The following is a 25,413-nucleotide window of genomic DNA, read 5'->3' as shown; positions in this document are numbered from 1 at the left end:
GGCTCGACATACATTGTAGCTTGGCTTTTGTATTATACTCAACATATTCCTAAGAATTTGGTTAAGTGTGTTGACACTCAAATGTCAAAACCAATTTGAGACTAAAAAAAAGTTTATTAAATTTTAGTTGTAATTCATTCTAAATTATATTCCAATTTACTTTTTTCTAATAATCTAATATGTTATGTAAATTCTTAGTGTAAATTGGGAGAATTATATGGTTTTCATTGAAGATTTTGATAATTATGAGATCTAGAAATGAATATTAATAATCTTCTCACGAAGTGTAAAGATAAATCCAAAAGTAGATGTCTAATTCCTATGAGTTAATAGCCCAATAGATAAGGAATTGGTCATCCTTTGAAGTTTATCTAGTTTGGAATATCTTATCAAGTGCCAAAATTTATATAAATAAATCATTTTACTATTTTATTGTTGAAGATCTAAAGTGTGAAGCCTATACTTGATTCATGGAGTGTTAGGGTTTGATAGCATAGTAATTTGTCATCTCTTATATAGTTCTAAAGTTATAAGGATTAAGGCTAAATTATCTACTATAAGGGAATTCATATTAAGATTTTGAGTTTTATAGGGTTAAATAATAAAATTCCTAGGTATACCTACCAAAATTTTACAGAGTTCAAAGTGGAGAAGACATCATAGTTTTGTCAGTTGGTCCTTTTAATTTATGTCTCAAAATACCGATTATGGTTTTTAGCTAACTCCTAGGTTTTTGATCTTTTAAGAGGTTGTTTAAATTATGTCAAATCATAAGCTAATAGAATATAAGATCCGATTGAAATGTTTGAAGGAGACAGATTATAATGTTGTCTTTGAATTCATCACAACATTCCAAAAAGTAAGATAAAATTCTAGGTAGTGGGATACGTCTTTCACATAGCTCAAGTTTTGTAATTCTTTGTTTTATGGAACCTAACATCCAAAAAATCTAGAACCAAAAATATATTTTTTATTTTTATTTTCATGGCAGCATGTCTTACAAATGCTCTTGGATTGACCATGTCTGATGTCATAGAGATCTTGTCAGATGTGTGTGTTGGGATACAATAATGATAGAAACTAATAGAAAGACCTTTTCAACAACACATTTTCCCATATGCCTACAATGCATTTAAGGATTTCAAAGAGGATGTTGTATTCTTATAATCTAGTTGATGGCTCAAGAAGATAAGTAGAAAGACCTAACATGTGATAGTGACTGTGATGATCATCATTTCCCTAGAAATTCGCCCTCTCTCTTTCCTAGAAACTTTTTGTCCCTTTTGTTAGGACTCAAAATTGAAGCCCTATAAGTTCTTTTTGGTGCATGTGTACCTAGCTATTCATTTGAGGCCTAATAAGTGTTTAATGTTTCTAACACCTTGAATTCAATATTTCTTTATGTTCCATAATGATAAATTGTCATTCCAAGTCATTCATGAAGTCGTATTTTGAGCAATGTCCAAATCTGCATTGTTTTCCTTAGTGTCAATCAACGACAGGAGGCCTAGTTTGCATTTGAATATCTCACACCGAGTAATGTTTCATGATTTACAATAGTGGGAGTGGTTAGAGTCCATATTAGAGAACCTATGTTTCAGATTTTGAGTCATTTCGATATGTTTTGACTAGGTTTTGATTCCCTCAAAGTTGGTCTTTTATTGTTGTCATGTTGATGCAATTTGTTTAGAATTCTGGGAGGCCCTATTTGACTAGTTATAACTTTGACCTAGTTGACCAAAATGAGAAAATTAATTGTGTTGCATTCTAGAGGTCAGAGGCCTACTAAATTTCAATTTTGAGCTTATGATGAATCTATTTGATTAGTTTTCAAACGTAATTCTGAATGCAATTTATGATGTTTTACTGGTGTTAGTAAATGGAAATTAGTTGGTACCCATGTTCATGATGTCATATCTATGAATCCATGATAGGTGAGATCAAATAGATTATACTGTTGTGTTCTCTGAAAGTGATTTAAGTGTGCCAATTTTTGAATCTTGACAAATCTGTCTGCACACTTTCCTGGGTCAATTCCATTTTCAAAAATTGCTTTTCTGCCAGTGTTTCCAGTCCTACAAATTTGAGTAGCCCACTTTGATCGCTTTTTATTTTTGTCTTGTTATTCTTCATGAGCCCTAATCCCATATTTATATTTTCCTCATAATAATGAACCAATGCCCTGGTTGTTGTACCCCCAAGTATCTATTTACCTAGTTTATGACTCCAAAATAGAACATGACTTATCATTCCTAATATGTTTTCTTTCTGGCAGTTTTAAGAGGGTAACTTTGACAATCAATAACTTTTGACTAAGAATTCATCATGAGACAAGATTCAACAGGGTAAGAGTTTGTAGAATAGAGAATCACCATATTTTATTTCAGAGTCTGGTTAGGTGTTTTGGTAATTTTTTGAAATCAATCAAAGGACCCCTTCGCGAGAAATTGATAGTTTGCAAATAAAAGGTAAAATGAGTTCAATTGACATTTCAATGATGCAGTAAGGGTTAAATTTGAGTGTAATCAATGTTAAATGATTAATAGATCAATTTGATAGTTTAGTCAAGTTCAAAAATGTGGTTTTTTTTTCTAGACCCACTTTAAGGCCTGACTAATCCCATTAGATTTATAAAACATGGTGAATGTGGATATTTGAATGCTCAAAAACTCTTGATTATGAGTTTGGAGGCTCAATGGAAAGAATTTTTAAATGGTTTTCACTAGCTCAGTTTGGGGTGCTTAACTAATGGGAGTTTACTAGTTAATTTTTAAATCCATATAATACCACCCCTTTTTCCCAGCTAGTACCTTTTGCATGAGCAATCCTTGCTTTAAACACCAAGCTTCAATACATAAAAGTGGCCAACGAATTTAATAGTGAGCTGGTTTTTACATATGAAGATTATTGTTAGCTATTCTAAAATTCTAAATCCCTTATGAGAATGTTGTTGACACTCTTGGATGTGACAAGGGGTGCTCATGAGGAGGTGGAATGTTTGGAGAGGTTAATCATGAAGGACCTTTAGAGAGAACTTTCCACAAAAAAACACCACTTGCATTAGAACCATCATGTCAGCAATATGGCAGATGCTATTATGTCTACAACACAAAAATTAATTGAAATATATGAAGACAAATATCACACTAGGAAGGATGAAATTGCAGCTCTTGGAGGTCAAGGTGCGAGCAACCAGAATGTCTTTGGTGCATTTTATGACTACTTAGATTGTTGAAATGTTAGATGATCTTGAAGAGTTACTGGAGGAGAAATTGGAGTTGGTGGCACACTAGTGTTGAATGAGGTAGTGTGGTTATGTCTTTGAACATGCACAGAGGAAAAACTAGGAGATTTTTTTGTCCCACATTGCCTATGCTAGGTAGAATTTGAATGTTTAAATAGAAGAGCATACAATATGTTAGATGTCTAAAAAGACATCACCTTTTGAAGGTAGCTCATGAGGAGGGACCTGTCATGGCCAAAGGAAACAAAGTCAAACAAATTTTGACTCAACAAACACTCACCAAAAAAGGATGCCAGATTTTGCTAATCACTATGTTGCTACTAGAAAATGGGAGGATTTTTTGGTAGCAACATGGTGACCTCTCAAAAAGTTGAAAAAATTGTAGGAGTTGTGGGACCTGCTAGTGGTCAAGGGAACCTATCTTGTTTTAACACGTGGCACTATTTGAATGGTCAATTGTGGTATAAGGAGATATATTAAAATAAAGAATCTTTTATTTCTAGTTTTGAACAAGTTTAACAATTTTTTTAAATGATGAATTTTCTATAGTTCAAACTATAGAGATATTAATTTTTTTTCAAATTCATTCATTTAAACTATCCATTTTATTGCCCTGGGTGAGTTTTTCAAATGCTTGCTAGAGAGGTAAGATTGAACCAAAGTATGGACTCCAATATATTGTTGGAATTAGCAAGTGATGAGCTATCCATTTTAGGAGCTACCTTTTACACAGGTATTAAGGGATAGCTGTTATAGGGGGTTTTATATTTTTAGTGGGATGCTCAATTGTAGGCAATGATTTCATTAGTACAGTTACAGAATTCAGTTGTGGTGACACTTGGCATGTTTGGCTACTCCAGTATGTGATATTTTGATCTTAGTTGAAGTATTTGGCTTCTAACTAGCAATTTGATGTATATTTGGTGGAAAATTTGGCAATTGCTGCTTCCTGCCAAATCAATTATGTTTTCCATGAAGTGTTGAAGATATTCTCAACTTTGGAGGCAAAATGAGTGGGGATTTGATTTTCTAGTTGTTGGGAGAGATTTGAGAGATTCTTTTAACTTCTTGGGAAAGTTTTCCAAATGGACACATGATGGTTCTAGAGAAAATCCAGGAATTCATTCCTTCTATATCTTTATTTCTCTCATTCATTGTAGTTGTTGGTAGTTTTCTCTATGAAACTAGAAGGGTTCTAGTTTTTACTATGAGACTAGGTTGTTGCTTGGTTGTAATTCTTGTCTATTGACCAGAGCTTTAGCTATGAAGGCTACACATCAATTCTTGTGTAGGTTTTAGGGTTTATTTCATGTCTTATTTCTCTAAGATAATGAAGATTAATGATAAGTCATGTGACATATCTTGAGTTTCATTTAGTGTTACCAGTTAATGTATTCATTCTTTCCAAGGATAAATACAAAAGGTGATTTATAATAAATTATCTATGTTCTCTTATTTTCTCTCCTAATTCTTCATATGTCATTAACTTTGTGATTGAATGAATAAATTTCATTTAATTGAAGATAGCTTGGATGAGTTGTGTGTCAGATCTGTTGTTGCTTTTAATTCAAGGAGTTAAGTAAATGCTTCAATGATTTGATAGGGTTTCTGGGTGTATGGAGGAGATGCTAGTAAGAATGGAGTTTAGGGATTTTAGTTGATAAACTTAATTTTAAGACAATCAATTTAGGTAATCCTACTGGTAATGACTCTATGTTGCAATGGATAAGGCACTGATCACTAAATCGGATGTAAGCTAAGATGAGGGTCATTTGCACAAATATTTTTTAATCAAATCAGTTTAGTTCTTTATGTTTTGTAGTGGTCTAAAAGGAATTAACTCTCACTTAGCTTATGGGCTCATAGGTTATGATTTTTAGCTATTTCATTCCTATGTTGTTTCATAAGTATAAAAAGATATAAGGGTTTCATCTACTATTAATAGGTTCAAATTTTATGTTTTAGCACTAGTACCATATATCAGAACCTCAAGGTTAACTTGCCTAGGCTTCATAGAGCCTAAAGTGAAGAAGGAACAATGCCTTGTAGTTGGCCCAAGATTGGCAGTCAAGTGCATCCATCATAGGAATTTTCTAGTCTTAGATGTATTGGTCTAGCTTCTTGGTTATTTTTAAACCTATTAAATTAGGAGCCAACACCTTTCACTTTTTTATAATAATTGTATATACTCAACAATTAATAACTTCATACAATGATTGCAAATAATTATAAATAGGAGGTAGATGGATGAGTTGTGGTTAGGGTTAGTTTTCTAACTGTAAAAGTGTAAATATTTATATATAAATAGGAAGAAATGCAACTCTTAATGGTGTTTATAGAATAGATAATTTTATCAAACTATTGTATCATCTTTGAAAGAATTAATCATGATATACTTTACTTTTGAGTATTTGGATGTCTCAAACTATTGCTTGTTGGTATGTTAAGATGTGATTCCCATACAAGGATTATGGGATCCTATTGTGGTACTCATTTATCAACAAATACAATGATAATTTTTTGTTTTATTATCATTATTGTTCTTGGCTTTGATGAAAATTTCAATGTAATTGTTAACTTCAAGTATTAGTTTCATTTGTAGCACCAGTCTACATTTGATTCATGGATCATATAGATATTTAAGTTATGCTTCCATTCAATCATGTATTATTGATGATAATGATAATAAAGTTGGAATACAATTAGATTAAAGCTCTCAAATTTGTAGGATTTTATTCCTATTTTATTTTTGGTTATCTTCTACAAATATCATTTAAAGATTATGTAGGAGTTGATTATATCCAATTCCATAGCTCACCAAGATCACTTGCATACAAATAACCCATTGAAGGAAACCAAGAAGGAAGAGGTGGAGCTTGGAAAGGCCCTAAACAGACATGAGAGAGGACATATTACAAAACAATAAAATGTCTTTACAATGAAAATGTGTTGAGAAAATACAATGAGAGAGTCCAAATATAAAGGCCTCATGGAAGCTTGTAGAACAAGCTAGAAAGTGGTCTGATAAGGTTGACAACTAAGCACACTTCCACAAAAAGGTGAAATATGCTAGAAGGGAACAAACTCCTGTGTTACCAACAACTCATCACTAAAACTATTAAATGAATGCATTAACCTAAGTAAACTTAAGTAAATAGAATAAATAAATAATTATTAATTATTTACTCTTACACCCCCTCTTAAGTGTAACTTAGGGGAATGCCTTAAGCTCACAAAACTAAGATGAAATGCATAATGGGTCTTGGCAACAAGGCCATGTTAGGTACGCATGTACAATGCAAGGAAATGCAACTTCTGAAAATTGGGAAAGAGAGAAAACCACATGGGAAAAACCCTCCCCCAAAAAGAGGTAACCTAGTGAAGGACTAAAGAAACTTCCAACTAGTGAAATGTCCCATAAAATAGGAACAAAGAGAGATCATGAAGAGCACCAATGAAGCATGAAGAAGACACAAAATCTGCCATTAGAAAGAAACTACTAATCTAAAGAACCTCCATGAAAGAAGAAAGCACAAACTGAGCATGTATATATGGTAGATGATCCGTCTCACCAAAATGCATAGGTAGCCAAGCATTGTAATCACCTCATATATAGGATCGACCATTGAATACATAGCTCACACTATCAAGCCATCGAACCAAGGATGCATTAGAACAACAACATAACCCCCCTTAATGCAGATAGGGTGAGATGACAAGCAACTGAGAAGGTGGGCCAAAATCCTTTGTAGATAGAACGAAGAATGATGAGAGAGGGGAAGAGGTACAAACACCTATAAAGACACGATCACACTGACACTACATGGGAAAACAAAGGGAAGAAGGCCAAAAATAGAAAACAACTATCCCCCCCATGGTGCTTTATAAAAATAGTGCAAGTAAAATTTTCTTAAAACAACATTCATGAACTTGAAATGTAAGAGTGGCACTTCATCTAAATGTGTACATAAAAGCTCTTACAAATGATGTCCACAATGATCAAGAAAGGAAAAAAGTTGATACAAAAGATAGTACAGCCCATAGCAAAAGATCCCATACCAAGAAAATGATCCTCGGACCTGAAACACCAAAGATATCCACCATAGAGAAAAAAAAGCCAAAAATATGATAAAAAGAGCATGGGTCAAAATCTAAGGAAAATGATAGCATTTCTGAAAGGATGAAAAAACTAGCTTTTCGAAAATATAATGTTTTCAAAAAACGGACATGAGACTCAAAAAATATGCATGCCAGAGTCAAAAATAGAACTTTAGATTTCAACTACAAAAATGAGCAACTAAACAACATCAAAACCTAAAAGTACATACACCAATGCCTCTGTCTCAGAACCAACTTTTTGGTGCTTCTTTTAGATCAAAAAATATATCCGTATGCTCAAGTTATAGCTGAAAACCCGCAAGTAGGTCAAAATGACCATAGAGAGCCTTGTAGGGGTGCTAATCTAGGATGATGCCATGATGACATCAGTAGAATACTATCTTAAACCTGAAGGCTTTGCAATCATTGCAGCAAAAAAATTCCATGTGGATGTCACCTGGCAGTGCCACATGGATGCCACATTGCAGGTGGCTAAGGTGACTAGTGATGTGGTAGGGTCCACATGGCAAAGTGCCACCATGGCACCCATGCAACATGTCACCCCTACACTGTGATGACTGTGGGAAAAACTAACATAGGTGTTGACTATAACTCCAGGCAGGTAGGAGAAGTAGGCAAAACTATCCATGAGGGGAGCATGGGTGGAGGACTAGTGGAGGCGATAGGAACTTCGGAGGAGCAGTGCAAACTAGTGGCTGGAGTGAGTAGTAGCACCATGGAGAATGTTGAAGGTGCATCTAGGAAAGTGGTGTGCAGGTAATGACTAGCAATAGAGGTGTCATAGTAGAGAGAACAAGGGGCACTACCAGAAAAGTGGTGCACGGGAGGCCTTGTGGTGGCCATCGGGTGGTGTAGCTTGCAAATGTTTTTAATTTTAATTGTTTTCTCAGATCATCTATACGACTGTATGGTAGGGTGTGCAACCAAAATATGTTTTCCTCCCAGAGCTTTATCTACAAAATTGACAAATTTAATATGAATCTTGACTATAAATGACCTTCTAGATCCAATGGCAGTGTCTGTTTTGTTGGCTCCTAATTTAACATTTTTGAAAACAACCATGAAACTAGATAAATGCATCTAAGGATAGCAACTTCCTATGATGAGTACACTTGACTACAATATTGGGCCAACTTTAAGGCATAACTCCTTCACTTAAAGCTCTTCAAGACCTAGGTGGGTTAACCTTGAGGTTTTGAGATATGGTACTAGTGCAATTAAACATAAATTTGAACCTATTTACTGCAAATGAAAACCCTTATATCTCCTAATAACTCATGTAATAACACAAATCTATAGTAGCTAAATGCAAATCTATGAATCTCACAAGCTGAGTGAGGGTTAATTCTTTTTAGCCCACAAAAAAATATGAATATTAAATTTATTTTGATTAATAATGTTGAACTCCACAAAATCCCTAATATGTAGCAGCATGACCAAGTGATCTAGTAACCAATCAGTGAATTATTTGTTAGGCAATTCCATGAATTAATCACATGCATATAGATACTTGATACTTATTCATATATTCATATATATGATCTATCCATTCACCTTCTAAATAGACATACATGTTCAGTCTAAATCTCATTCTTTCATGATATCCCCCTCAATAAACTTGCAACCCTATTGATTTCTTTGAAGCATTTACATAACCCCTTGAGTTAGAGGCAACAATGAAACAACAAATAGCCTTAAGGGACTACAACTATGACCTAGGCTCTTTGTTCAAAGATCATAAAACATTAAAATTTCACTGAGATGGGAGATGAGAATCAAAATAAAACTAATGAAATTCTTGCTCATTTGTATTCATTTCCTTGAAACAATACAATCAAATGCATAAAATCAAAACATGAAAACACTTGACATATCAGGACTAGCTATATTATCTTTCCTACTCCTATTCATACAAGAGACATTTGTTGAAAGAAATGTACTATCACAATATGGGAACACATCAAAACTAGATCCAAAACATGGTATCACAACAGTGATTGGTTTCTCTCCAAAGACTAGAAACAACTCTACAATGAGGAAAAGAAAGGAAGATATAGGAGAAGAGTTAATTCTTGGATCTAATCAAAACATGACATTTGTCCATTTGGAAAACCTTCTCAACAGGTTAAAAACATCTCTCTAATCTCTCCACTCAACTGGTGAATAAAATCTTCATCATTTGGTCTCCCAACAACACAAAATATCTTAGATATTTGGTTGAAAAGATAACTAATTTTGATTCCTGATCTGGAACTAAAAACCAAAGAAAAAATTAGTTAAATGACTTCAAAAATTTACTATAATCTTTTAAAACTTGTTTGTTCCCCATTCAGGCTTCAATAAGCCTTTATATCTATCTCTGAACCGATTTTGACATCCCATGATGAATTCTGCTAATTTCACTAAGAAGGCCTCATAAATTACAAAACTGCTTATAACTTGAAATGGTGGATTGTTGTGCAAAATCTGACCTCATATTCGGAAAGTTCACTTCTTCCCAATTCCAACAGTATACTACACTGACTATTTTGGACAAAAAATGCCCCTAATATGGCCATTTGATAAATTTAGACCTGGCTTGAATTAGAGCTTTTAAAAATGAAAAAATGAAAAAATTATATAGTTAAAACTATATAAAAGTTTTAAATTTAAATCTTTCATCATGTGCATTGATCATTGAATTTTCATTTAAAACTCATTGTTACTCTCTCCTTATTTCCCCCAATCCCATAATGCCACATGGCAGATTCCTATTTGTTGTGAAACATTTGAAACCTTTTAATTAATTAATTAATTAATACATTAATTAATTCCTCAAAGTCTATCATTCATTTCCCGTAGAGTCATAAGCATATGAAATTTTCTTTATGCTCTCATGTTTAGACTTCACTTTACATCTTTACAACCTCAATGTGAGACCAGGCCCTTTCAAATTTCCATTCATGACCATACACCCATGTGCCTTTATACCCTCATGGTGATTGTAAGCCTAAGACTCTTGAAAATTTATTTTATGCTCTTACGAGTGGCTTTAACCATTAGAGGATCATAATAACTCTAAATCAAGATTTATGCTCATACATGAGCCTCTTTGGACGTAAGAGTGGATAGTTATCTTTATCCTTCTTACACTCATATGCGAGCCTACTTCTCCAATCAAAACTTTAACTTCCAAGCCCGTGGGCCCCTCCATATAAGCCTGAGGCTTCAAAAGTAATGTGTCATTAGACACCAATCGAACAATGTGTTCCAATATAAAACTAGTGTAAAGATCAGTGCATGAAAAATGTGGGATAAAACACTTTTATAAATGTTCTGGTGTTGTGGTTTCCTCGCACGTATGGATATCTTCATGCTTGCGGGTTCTTTTAATGTTTGTTGAAGCTCCTTTTATATGCATATTTCTCACAATATAGGTGGCCTTTACCCTTTAATATGGCTTCATGACATCGAAACATGGGCCATGGGTCTTATCTTGCCAACTTCCTCTGTTCTACACCTTAAACTTTTAAATTACTCCTGCTTTTCATTGCTAGATCATGGGCTTCCCATTTTACTATGGCATGTTCTGCTTCTTTTTATGCCCTCTCTGCTATGCGTGGGCAATCATAAATCCTCCTTCCATGCACGTGGGCTTCTCTATTAATGTTTCAAAATCCTCCTTTTATGTTTGGCATGGACAACTGTTGGACATTTTCCCTTTGCTCCAATCGTGGACCCCCAAGGATGATGCGGCTTTGTCTTAGCTGACTCCTTGATTTCCTTTCAAGTTGTCCTTTTCCTTGCTACTACGAGCTTCACTTAGGCTAACATGGGCATTCCAATTTGGAGCTGCTTTTTCTTTCAGTGTGTGGATTGCTAGTTTTACATGTCGTGTTTTCATTTTATTTCTAGAGCCTCTGTGCTTTGATTGGCATAGTTTTATGGAATTTAAGAGCACCTCCCCTTTTAAACTTCATCGTTGTGGGAGCTCCTTTGATGTAGCCATTCTTCTTTGATCATATGGCTTGTTTGCTTCTTAGATTTGAAGCGTAGACTCCTCTTTTATGCCATAGATGACTTCTGTTACCTGTGGCTTCTTGTATATGCATGCTTCCCCTATGCTCGACATGCCATGGATGCCTCCTAACTGACTTCTTCCCTAGCATTAACTGCACATTACTCCCTAGCATTAAAAGCTTCCTACTTGGGATTTTTGAACCAGAAGTGGTCATCTAAAGGCCAGACAAAAATCTCTCCTTCAACTGTAGTGTACTCTTCAGAGACTTCTTGAGCTAGTTGCATAATGACATGGTGCAATTTTGCACCAGCAGTAGGCAAAAGAAATAAAGGAAGGAAAACTAGCCAAAAATGTGGGTTCCAACCATGAATATTGACAAGTAAAAAGATCACCACAAAAAACCACATGTACCAACTTATACCGACAACTATCTTGAAATCGGCTTCAAGAGTTCGCATCATGTATTCATGGAAATCAAATTTTGGATTTGATTTACAATGAGTCTTAATGAAACTCAACTCTAGCGTGTTCTAATATGTCTTTATCTCTGAGCCATAGAATTGCTTGAAAAAGATACTATCTAACTCAATATAATAGATTTTGTCCACTTGGGTTGGCTTTTTGACAAAATCATGTTTTGCTATATGAGTGAATTTCAAAATTTCTCATCTCGAATCTCACTATCCTTGCCACAGATGTGGATTATCCCTGATTTTTGTAGACACACCTTTTGTAAACTTCATTCTTCTTGTACCCAGTTCCCCATGTTTACATCATCAAGATAACTTCAAGATTCTATGAAACTTAGGCTCATCTGATGGAATCAATCAGGCCCCAAAGTGGGTCCAGCTAATTTTTTTTTCATTTTTGAACAATTGATATGCAAACTGATCCCTTGACCTTCTCAGACTGACTAGAATCCAATTTGATCACTGAACCATCAATTAGAGCTCATTTTACCACTTATCTGCAAACTGTCAATTTAATGCTAGAGGGTCCTTTGACTGGCCTTAAAAACTAATCCCGACACCTAACCGTGCTCTAAAATCAACAACACTGAATCTTTGTTCCACATACTTTTACGCAATCAAATCTCATCTCATGAAAAAATTAGGGTCAAAAGACATTCATTTTCAAAGTTTACCTCTTAGAATTACCTGCAAGTAAACACTTTGAAAAACAATAAACTGGGTTTGGATTTGGTTTTAAAAACTGGGCAAGCTGACACTTGGGAGAATGAAAATTGGAGCATTGGTTCTTTGTCATCAGGGGAATATGGGTCTATGATTTGGGCTCATGACGAATAACTGGGTACATTTGGCAAGTGGTCAAAGTAGGCTACTCAAATTTGTTGACTGGAAACAATAGTAGAAAAGTAGTTTTCACAAATAGAATTGACCTAGAAAAGTGTGCAAATTGATTCATCATGACTTGCAAATTGACACACTTGGAGTATTTTTAGAGAAAAATACAATGGTAGAATCCATTTGATCTTAACAATCATAGATCTCAAGTTATGACATCATGAATATGGGTACCAAACAATCTGCATTTCTTGACACCTGTAAAAAGATAGAAATTGCATTTGGAATCAAGTTTGAAAACTAATCAAATGGATTCACCATGAACTGAAACTTGAAACATAACAAGTCTATGACATATACAATGCAACACAAAAGGAAACTTAGCATTTGGGTTAATTGGGTCAGAATTATAACACATCAAATAGGGCCTTCGAGAATTAGGTGCAAATTGCATCAACATGAAAAGAGAAAACTACCAACTTTGAGGGATTCAAAACCTAGTCAAACAGATTTAGAAAAACTTGAAATTTGAAAGATAGGTTCTTAGGTATGGACACTAGATACTTCCAAAGCAGAAAGTCATGAAACATTTCTAGGTGAGATATTTACATGCAAACATGCCATCCTATCACTATTTGACACTTTAGATGAAAATGTACATTTGACAATTACTCAAAACGAGACTTCATGAAATGACTCAGAATCTCAATTTAACCTCATGAAACAAGTAGACATATTGAATGGAATGTGCTAGAAGCATTAAACACCTCTTGGGCCTCAAAAGGATAGTTGGGTACATTTGCATGAAAAGCATTCATAGGGGGCTCAAAATGGGAACTCAATTTTGAGTGCCAATAGTGGCTCTATTTGGGGATGCATGCCCCTTCTTGGCATGTAAAGGATTCAGATCTCTGGATGAAGTAGACCACATACCTAAACTTTAAAAACTTCTCTCCAATAGCTTTATTGAAAGCAAGAAACAACTACCTACTATGCACAAATGATGGCCCTGGGCCATTGAAAAGTTTTTAAAAACTCCTGACCTGTGTCATATACCTGATTCTCACTAACATTCTCTTGAGGTAAACTGCAAATATGTTTCTCCTTTGTTTCACCCAATACATCAACACTTTCAATCATTTCGTTAGGCAAAACAAAACTATTATCATCACTTCCATAGTGCATATAAAAGTCAGACATACTTTCTTCATCTTACTCACTATGAAAATATGAATCATCATGATCATAAGAATTGAGATCAAACTGAAATTGACCACCACTAAGTGAATCATGGATTCTTTCAACTGAAAACACAAAAGTTTGATATTCTATTCCATTCAACAAATTACATGAGTAAATTTGTAACACACCTTTTTCCTTTGGATGCGAAGAGTATGTAAAATCTGATTTCTCCTCATTTGCAACATCAATACCCCACAAATCAGACTAAACATTCACTGCAACCTCTTCACACTCAAACAACTAATTAGATAATAAATCACAAGAATCACCATGAAATTTCCTTCTCACAATATCTTGATCCGTACCAAATTTTTCCTCAAATAACTCACTAGAATAAACCACTTCATTAGTATTAATTTCGTCATCACATGGGCAATCTAAATATATCTTGACCTCATGAAAATAAGAAGACAATGAACCAGCAACAGATCTTATCCCTACATCTTTCTTCTCAACATAAAATTCGTCATATGCATTGATGTAGGAATTAGCGTCACATACACCTCCAAAACTTGATGTAACATAATCTGAAACTACATCTTCTTCAACATCAAATTTAGGAGAACTGACTTCACTATATGGAATTGCAAAACATGTCAAAGAACAAGCATCCTTGGATATATTAGCATACCTTTCAAAATCATGAGCCAACAAATTTGAAATTTCATCAACAGTTAACAAGATTTCATCCCTAGTTTCTTCTCCTTGGCTGTGATTATTATCTGGATAACATGACACTTTTATAATAGTAGACTCATTAGTAATACATTTGAAAAATCAAAACTCTGATCATCACATACATCTTCTTTTATAGACAATACCTCAAAAACTAGTATTGTAACACATTCACATTCATCACTAGAAGAAAAATTCTTACTGTTGTTACACTTTTCCTCGTCCATACAATCATCATCATAAGAAGGTGAACCCACATTATGCATATCATCACACTACTAATTACTATCCTCTAATTCAGAAATCTGAGACTCTTCACCTTTAACATCATTTTCAATAGACTCATTGTATTCACTATTATTTGTAGCATTTTCATTTCTACTATCATTAGATTCATTAACATGTAAAGCATCTTAAATCTCCATGATAAAATCTTGGATTTTAGTAATCTTTTCTAACCTTGATTTGGCTAACCAATCAACTGAATGCGGCATAAAAAATTCTAAGAGTACCATTGGCTAGGAAGAATCCTTAGGTCTGAAAAACTCATCAAGATTTAGAACTACTAATTTGAACTTCGTGTAAATTTGAAATCCACTAAGACCCTTAATATCACCAATTGTATTTCTTATTGTTATGATAGTCTTATCATGAATTTTTCTTTTCAAACTAGCAATATTTGCGCAAACACCTTCAAGGGTTGGCATATCACTTTTAGACCTAGATTCTGAATCCATCTTATAAACTATCAAACACCTACCTCTACTTTCTTAGTGCTGAAGCCACTAGATGGAGGCAACCATTTTATTCATTCAAAATTTCATGAAAGGTAAATGCATGAAAACTAAAAATACCTTTATGTGTTGCTCTTTGAAACCTTAGATCTATTGATTGGCACTAGTGTAAACATGAAATCCTTCACACCATAGCTATAATCTTTTGTAGAGCTTCCATCACCTCACAAGGAAAATGAAATCATTATAGTGATTCACCTTTAGAAATCAACTACTTCAGCATATACACACAAACACATAAACCATTAATCAAGAAACTGATACTTCATATCTCTCAACAAACTAGATCTGCCCACAAACTAAAAGCCTTTGATATTATAATAAACCATGCATTGGCACAACGATTCTGACTAGAGTCGCCACTCACACAGTGACAAAATATTTTGAAGCTATTTACCACTTGTAAATTATGAACCAGACTTTCAGTATGGAACATCTTGCATATGCACAACTTGCAGCAGATCTATACAACCTTATATTAAAAACTTTTCTTCAAATACACTTCACAAACTTAAACACAATAGTTGAAACCCAATCCAATGAAATGTGTGAAACTTGTCACTATTCTCCTTCTCTTAGTGTTAAAACTCACTTGATGGAGAACATTACCTCTTAACAAACAATTTTCATGAAAAGATAATACATGAAAATAAAATATCTCAAGATCCGGATGGCTAGAAGTTCTTTGTACACTACTTATAATAGTAGACCCAAAATCTCATCAATTCTTTTATTGAACCTTTTGAATTAGCACATCACAAATCTTACCAAGCTTTTGAATGTTTCAACCTCTTTAAATTTTTTCTTCTCCTACATCAACTAATCACAATTCATGTACATAATGATACTGGTATAGAGATTAATTTTGAGTCGCCACTCACATTATGTGATACATGAATTGCATTAGTCCTAAAATACCTCAAACTGATTTGAAACAATAGCAGATACAAGACACCTCTTCAGATTTATCTTGAATTTGAAACCTCTTCACAAAGCTAAAACATAACTTTCTCGACTTTGAACTACCACAACAACTCACACCAAATTGAACTGATTGAAGGTATACTCATTTCTCAACACAATTTGCATTTAATTTTAACAACCGCTACTATAGGAGAATAAGGCTTACTGGGGAACACAAAATGTAACAAAGAAATTGATTAAACACATTAACTTATTGCTGTATAAAACTTTCTCCATGTTGTCCCTTCTGTTATGCTGAATCCCTTTAAATTATCAAGGTTTGTCTATCATGAATCTCAACACAACTCCCCAATAGAGTTGCCATTTTGTTGGCTCCAAATTTACCAATTTTGAAAACAAATAAGAAACCAGACAAATGCATCTAAGGCTAGCAACTTCCTATGATGAGTACACTTGATTACAATCTTGGGCCAACTGTAAGGTGTAACTCCTTCTTCAGTTCAGGCTCTGCAAGACCTAGGCGGGTTAACCTTGAGGTTCTAAGATATGTTACCAGAGCAATTAAACGTAAATCTAAACCTATTTACTACAGATGAAAACCCCTATATCTCCTAATAACTCAAGCAATAACACAGATCTATAGTAGCTAAATGCAAATCTATGAATCTCACAAGCTGAGTGAGGGTTAATTCTTTTCAGCCCACTACAAAACGTGAAATACTAAACTAATTTTGATTAATAATGTTGAATTCAAGAAAATCCCTAATCTACAACAACATGAAAAAGTGATCTAATAACTGATCAATGCCTTATCTATTGGAAAATTCCATGAATTAATCACATACATATAGATACCTGATACTTATTCATATATTTAGATATATGATCTATCCATTCACCTTGTAAATGGACATCCATGTTCAGTCTAAATCTCATTCTTACATGATATCCCCCTCAATAAACTTGCAACCCTACTAATTTCTTTGAAGCATTTACATAACCCCTTGAGTTACATGCAACAATGAAACAACATAAAGCCTTAAGGGACTACAACTATGACCAAGGCTCTTTGTTCAAAGATCATAAAACATTGAAAATTTGCTGAGATGGGAGACAACAATCAGAATGAAACTAATGAAATCCTTGTTCATGTGTATACATTTCCTTGAAACAATACAATCAAATGCATAAAATCAAAACATGAAAACACCTATCATATCAGAACTAGTTGTATTATCTTTCCTACTATTGTTCATTGAAGAGAAATTTGTTCAAAGAAATGTGGTATCATAGCATGGGAACACATCAAAACTACATCCAAAACATGGTATCACAACATTGACTAGTTTTTCTCCAAAGACTAGAACCAACTCTATAATGAGGAAAAGAAAAGAAGATATAAGAGAAGAGTTAATTCTCAGATCTAATCAAAACATGACATCTATCCACTTGGAAAACCTTCTAACAGGTTAAAAAAATCTCTCTAATCTCTCCCCTCAATTGCTGAATCAAATCTTCATCATTTGGCCTCCCAACAACACCAAATATCTCAGATATTTGGTTGAAAAGATAATTGATTTTGATTTCTGATTTGGAATTGAAAACAAAAGAAAACATTAGTTAAATGACTTATAAAATGAAATATAATCTTTTCAAACTTGTTTTTTCCACATTCAGGCTTCAATAAGCCTTTATATCTATCTCTAAACTGATTTTGACATCCCACGATGAATTCTGCCTATTTCATTGAGAAGGCCACAGAAATTAAAAAACTGCTTACAACTTGAAATGGTGGATTGATGTGCAAAATCTGACCTCATATTCGAAAAATTTACTTCTTCCTAGTTCGAATTGTATACTGCACTTCCTATTTCAAACAAAAAATGCTCCTGATATGGCCATTTGAAAAATTTAGACCTGGCCTGAATCAGAGCTTTTAAAAATAGAAAAAATTAAAAATTATATAGTTAAAACTATATAAAACTTTTAAATTTAAATCTTTCATCATGTGCATTGATCTTCCTTGAATTTTCATTTTAAACCCATTTTTACTCTCTCCTTATTTCCCCCAATCCTGCAATGCCACATGGCAGATTCCCATTTGCTGTGCAACATTTGAAACCTTTTAATTAATTAATTAATTAATACATTAATTAATTCCTCAAATTTCATCATCTATTTCTTGTCAAATCATGAGCATATGAAATTTTCTTTATGCTCTCATGTTTGGACTTCACTTTACGTCTTTACGACCTCATCATAAGACCAGGCCCTTCCAAATTTCCATTCACGACCATATGCCCATGTGCCTTTATGCCCTCATGGTGAACATAAGCCCAAGACTCTTGAAAAATTATTTTACGCTCTTACAAGTGGCTTTAACCACTGGAGGATTAGAATGCCTCTAAATCAAGATTTATGCTCATATGTCAGCATCTTTGGATGTAAGAGTGGATAGTTATTTTTATCCTCCTTATGCTCATATGCGAAACTACTTCTCCAGTCAAAACTTTAACTTTGAAGCCCATGGGCCCCTCTACATAAGCTTGGAGCTTCAAAAGCCATGTGTCATTAGACACCAATCCAACAGTGTGTTCCCATATAAAAATAGTACAAAGACCGACGCATGAAAAATGTGGGATAAAATGCTTTTATAACTGTTCCTGCACTATGGCTTCCTCCTTGCACGAATGGATATCTTCATGCTTGCGAGTTCTCTTGTTTTTCATTGAAGCTCCTTTTGTATGCATGTTTCTCACAATATGGGTAGCCTTTACCCTTTAAGATGGCTTCATGGCATCAAAATGTGAGCCATGGGTCTTATCTTGTTGACTTCCTCTATTTTGCACCTTACAAATTTAAATTGCCCCTGCCTTTCATTGTTGGATCATGGGCTTCCCTTTTTACTATGGCATGTTTTGCTTCTTTTTATGCCCTCTTTGCTATGTGTGTGCAATCATAGATCCTCCTTCGATGCACGTGGGCTTCTCTGTTTATGTTTGAAAATCCTTCTTTTATGTTTGGCATGAACAACTACTACATGTTTTCCCTTTGCTCCAATCATTGACCCCCAAGGATCCTATGACTTTTTCTTAGTTGACTCCCTTTTTTCCTTTCAAGATGTCCTTTTTCTTGCTGCAACAGGCTTCACTTAGGCTAGCATGGGCATTCCAATTTGGCACCATTTTTCTTTTAGTGCATGGATTGCTATTTTTACATGCCATGTCTTCATTTTATTGCTAGAGCCTCTATGCTTTGATTGGCATCTTTTTATGGAATTTAAGAGCATCTCCCCTTTTAAAATTCATCACTATGGAAGCTCCTTTGACATAGCCATTCTCCTTTGATCATATAGCTTGTTTGCTACTTAGATTTGAAGCGTAGACTCGTCTTTTATGTTGTGGATGTCTTATGTTAACTATGAATTCTTGTCTACGCATACTTCCCCTATGCTTGACATGCCATGGATGCCTCCTAACTAGCTTCTTCCCTTGCATTAACTACTCATTATTCCATGGCATTAATAACTTCCTACTTGGGCTTTTTGAACCAAAAGTGGTCATCTAAAGGCTGGACAAGAATCTCTCCTTCAACTGTAGTGTAGTCTTCAAAGACTTCTTGAGCTGGTTGCATAATGACATGCTACAATTTTAAACCAAACATAGGCTAAAGAAAGAAAGAAAGGAAAACTAGCCAAAAATGTGGGTGCCAACCATGAATATTGACAAGAAAAAAAAATCACCATGAAAAACCACATGTGCCAACATATACTGACAACTATCTTGAAATCTGCTTCAAGAGCTTGCATCATGTATTTGTGAAAATGAAATTTTGCATTTGATTTATAGTGAGTCTCAATGAAACTCAACTGTAGCATGTTGTAATTTTTCTTTATCTCTGAGCCATAGAATTGGTTGAAAAAGATACTATCTAACTCAATATAATAGATTTTCTCCACTTGGCTTGGCTTTTTTGACAAAATCATCTTCTTCTATATGAGTGAATTTCATATTTCTCATCTCGAATCTCACTCTCCTTGCCATAGATGTCGATTGTCCCTAATTTTTGTAGACACACATTTTGTAAACTTCATTCTTCTTGTACCCAGTTCCCCATGTTTACATTATCAAGACAACTTTAGGATTCTACGAAACTCAGGCTCATCTAATAGAATCACTTGGGCCCCAAAGTGGGTCCAGCTAAAAAAAATTTCTTTTTCAAACAACTGATATGCAAACTGATCCCTCAACCTTCTTGGACTGACTATAATCCAATTTGATCACTCAACCATCAATTAGAGCTCATTTTACCACTTATCTAAAAGTTGTCAATTTAGTGCCAGAGGGTCCTTTTATTGGCTTTAAAAACTGATCTTGACACCTAAAATCAAAAGATATTCACTGTCAAAGTTGACCTCTCAAAATTTCCCACAAGTAAAAATGTTAGAAAACAATAAATTGGGTTTGGATTTGGCTTTAAAATCTGGGAAGGCTAACACTTGGGAGAATGAAAATCGGGGCGTTGGTTCTCTGTCATGAGGGGAATATGGATATGTGATTTTGGCTCATGATGAATAATTGGGTACATTTGGCAAGTAGTCAAAGTAGGCTACTCGGATTTGCTGATTGGAAACAATAGTGGAAAAGCATTTTTTGCAAATGGAATTGACCTAGAAAAGTGTGCAAATGGATTCGTCATGACTTGCAAACTGACACACTTGGAGTATTTTTAGAGGAAAATACAATGGTACAATCCATTCAATCTTAGCAAGCATGGTTCTCAAGTTATGACATCACGAATAGGGGTACCAAACAATCTACATTTCTTGACACTAGTAAAAAGATAGAAATTGCATTTGGAATCGCGTTTAAAAACTAATCAAATAGATTCATCATGAGTTAAAACTTGAAACATAACAAGTCTCTAACGTCTATAATGCAGCACAAAAGTAAATTTAGTATTTGGGTCAACTGGGTCAAAATTATAACATGTCAAACAACACCTTCCATAATTAGGTGCAAAGTGCATCAACACGAAAACAATAAACTAGCAACTTTGAGGGATTCAAAACATAGTGAAACGGATTCAGAATGACTTGAAATCTGAAACATAGTTTCTCAGGTATGGAAACTAGATACTCTAAAAGCAGCAAGTCATGAAACATTTCTGGGTACAAGATCTTCACATGCAAACATGCCCTCCTATCACTATTTGACACTTAGGTGAAAATGCAAATTTGACAATTACTCAAAACAAGACTTCATGAAATGATTCAAAATCTCAATTTAACTTCATAAAACAAGTAGACATACTGAATGGAAGGTGCTAGAAGCATTAAAAACCTCTTAGGCATCAAAAGGATAGCCGGGTACAATTGCATGAAAATCATTCATAGGGGGCTCAATGTGATTCAAAATTTGAAAAAGATGCTCAAAATGGGAACGTAATTTTGAGTGCCAACACGTTTGGACCCAAAGTGCTCCAAAAAAATGCTCTTCCCCTAGATTGAATAAAAATGCACAAACAAACTAGGGTTTGTGTCTCCAAATCATGGCTTCAACAAACGTTCAAGCAATAAGTAGTAGGGAGAGTTTGATACCATGTAGGAGTTGATGAAATCCAACACCATAGCACAGCAAAATCATCTATATGCAAATAAGCTATCGAAGGGAAACCAAGAATGAAGAGGTGGAGCTTGGAAAAACCCTAAATAGACATGAGAGACATTTTGCAAAACAAGAAAATGTATTTACAATGAAAATATGTTGAGAAAATATAATGATAGAGCCGAATATAAAAACCTCATGGAAGCTTGTAGAACAAGTTGGAAATTGGTAGAAGATAAGGTTAAAAACTAAGCACACTTCCACAAAAAGGTGGAACGTGCTAGAAGGTAACAAACTCCCATGTTGTCAACAACTCATCACTACAACTATTAAATGAATGCATTAACCTAAGTAAACTTAAGTAAATAGAATAAATAATAAATAATTAATTATTTACTCTAACAGATTATACCTAGCATACATTTCTAAGACTGTGCAAGTATAAAACAACCAAAAAGACCCTATAATATAATATAGTCATGTCATCCAACTTGTATAGTTCCCATCATGGTCATGACCTAGTAAATAGGAGCTTGGGAGTAGCAAGGTCTCCTTCTCCACTCTTTGAAGAATTATTGGTTAGAACTTAGGTTTATGGTGATAATAATTACCCTAATTGTCCTTTTCTCTTCTTCTTCTAGTCATGCACATTTACTAAAATTATGAATAGATTAAGAAAAGTGGTAAATATGATGAATCACTATCTTGAAAAATCATCTAACAAATTTTAAGTCTAATAAAACTAAAGATTTGATTTGTTTCTTTCCTTGTCAAAATCCCTGACTATGGCTCTAAAAATTATTGCATTTATAATAGGATCAAGAGCTAGGTATGGAACCAAACTCAAGTATGGATTATCTTAACTGTGATTTTTCCTTTGTAATATTGATTCAATTATCATACCCAGGAAAGTTTACTTGAAATGGAGCTACACTATATATACACTATGAACCAAAATTGATCATGCTATTTTTTTTCTTCAAATAAAATCCATTCTATGTCTATATGAAATGAATTATTGAATGAAATAAATCAAGTACTTAAACTAAACATAAAGGTAAAAGGGATAAACTAACAATATTCTGAATATTATTCTTTCTAAAATTAGAATGGAATTATTTAGTCATTTTTGTCTATAGGAATGTGTAACTACTATATCTTAAAGTGCTTATGAATACAAGAAAGGAAACTACAGTACTATAGAAAATAAAATACACTAACAAGTATTACTCACCAAGTAGGCCCCCTTGAGTGATAATTTAGGAAATCAAACACATATAATGGATTCTCAAAATATTTATTTATTCATTTGAAATAATTTTATACATAGCTAGAGATTATACAAAAAAGAAAATTCTCAAAATATAGTTTCTTTCTATCAATCTTTGTCAATGTCCCTATTATGGATGAGACAAGTGTCTTATTTAAAATAAAAAACTAATGACCTAACTAATCATGCCATGATAATATATGAGTATAAGTATTGCATCCCACAAAGTAGGAACATGCTTATTGAAAAATAGAGATTATTTCAATGATATATGTTCATGAATATAGCTTCCACTACTTCCATCATTTTCTCAAATTAAGGACATTTATTCACACTTAGGGTCTTTTGGCAATTTCCATCATCTAAGTTCAAGTTGATTCTTTGTTCATGCTCTTCTCCTACATGATTGATTCTTCTCTTAATTGCCTTAAGTGCCTTAATTAGATCGTTGATTCCAACTGATGTTCTTCTTCATCTAAACTAGATAGAAAAAAAAAAGAAGAATAAATATATTCATACATGATATGAAACATATATTCATTTTCTATATCATAAAATATCAATTAAAATAAATTAATAGAGTATTTCATATAATTATATTGCATATAATGAAGATAAATTATTCAAAAAACATTGTACACAATATTGAGCCCAAAACAAAAAGTCTTAGTTGCCACTTTCTACTAATTAAAGGATAATAGCATAAGTATTCTTAAAAATATAAAATACTAAACAATGACTAGGGACATGAAAAATAGCTAGACCTAGTGACTTCTTATATAAATATAGGCAATACTTTTGCCTCATTGGTGGTGCTACTTTTACCTCAGTAGTTGGAACCATTATTTTGTAGGTTGGCAACATTTGAGGATGGAGGAAACTACATCATCTCAACTTAAACTCTCAATTTGATATGGTGTTCTAAATGAGAAAAATTTAATGTATTTTTGGTTTTCTAGTTTTTTGTTAAATTTGTTATTACTAATAACTTTACAGAATGATTTCCTTTTGAGAACCCCTTTTGAAGATAGGATTGGCATTTGATTTTGTGCCCAACATAGATTATTTTTCAATGAGTTTAGAGTATATGATTGATAGTTATAACCTTTCACAGTGAAAAAAATGATCGAGATCTATTGAATTTCTTAGGGATCATTGATAAATGATTCCAAACTCTATGAATCAAGATTTCCAAACTAAAAGCTTAAGGAAAAAGATCAAGACTACATCTTTCTAATGATCATAAGAAAACTTCATGGAGCCTTCCATGATTAAGGACTTACTACCTCAAAAGAACTATTAAAAAAAAATTGTATAGAAATTATGTAATAAGCATATTTTGTTACATAAGCCTTGAGGGGAGCTCCTAGGGCGAGTTAAAATTTGATGATTTTAGGATCAATGTAATAAGGGAGGTTATGTTTCAAACTCTATTTGTTCAATGTATTGCATTATTGTATTATCTATCTTTCTGTTGATCACCAAATCACTAGAATTTGGGTAAGCAATTGGGCATACTTGAGAAAATTATTCTCACAATGTATATAAATCTAAATCTATTCCTTAATCAATGTAATAAAAATGTTTATTTTTCATCTTCTCACTCCCTAGACAACTTTGAATCATATTTTTTGACTTTAGTTTCTAAGGAAGTAAATCATTTAGAAAAAAAGGTTCTCATACTAATGATTCTTTCCACCTTATAAGTGACAAATGTTCTACAAAATATAGGTACCACAACCAAAAAATTTCTATTTTATTTTAAAAAGGTATTTTAATATTTGTCAATGAGACTTTATTTTTAATTGCACATCAACTCCTAAAATATCACTCCTCATCAATGGAACTCCCAAAGGATGGTTCAATATCTCAAGAGGCAATAGATAAGGAAATCTTTTTTTGCCATTCTTGTTCATTATTATGATAGAAGTGTAAATGCTATAGTGCACACTCACTTGTTCACTATTATGACAGAAGCATACATGCTATAGTGCATAGGCACTATGGTCTAGACTCCACAAGCCTAAGCCTAGGACATAGTGTGTGCGTGCTAGAGTGCATATGCATTGTCTTTTGTGTGCACTATTGCATATTTTGATAAAAGAAAAGAAGGTGTCATCTTTTTGGCACCACAACTTAGTGCACTCGCCCTTAATGAAAAGTTGAAAGATCAGGTCAAACATCCAGATTGACTAGTCTCAAACATGCACTCCATTCTCTACAAAACTTGAAAAC

Source organism: Cupressus sempervirens, chromosome 10, assembly GCF_028749045.1.
Source record: "Cupressus sempervirens isolate cs-2001-9-10 chromosome 10, ASM2874904v1, whole genome shotgun sequence".
NCBI classification, from domain to species: Eukaryota; Viridiplantae; Streptophyta; class Pinopsida; order Cupressales; family Cupressaceae; genus Cupressus; species Cupressus sempervirens.
This window is presented reverse-complemented; position numbering follows the sequence as displayed.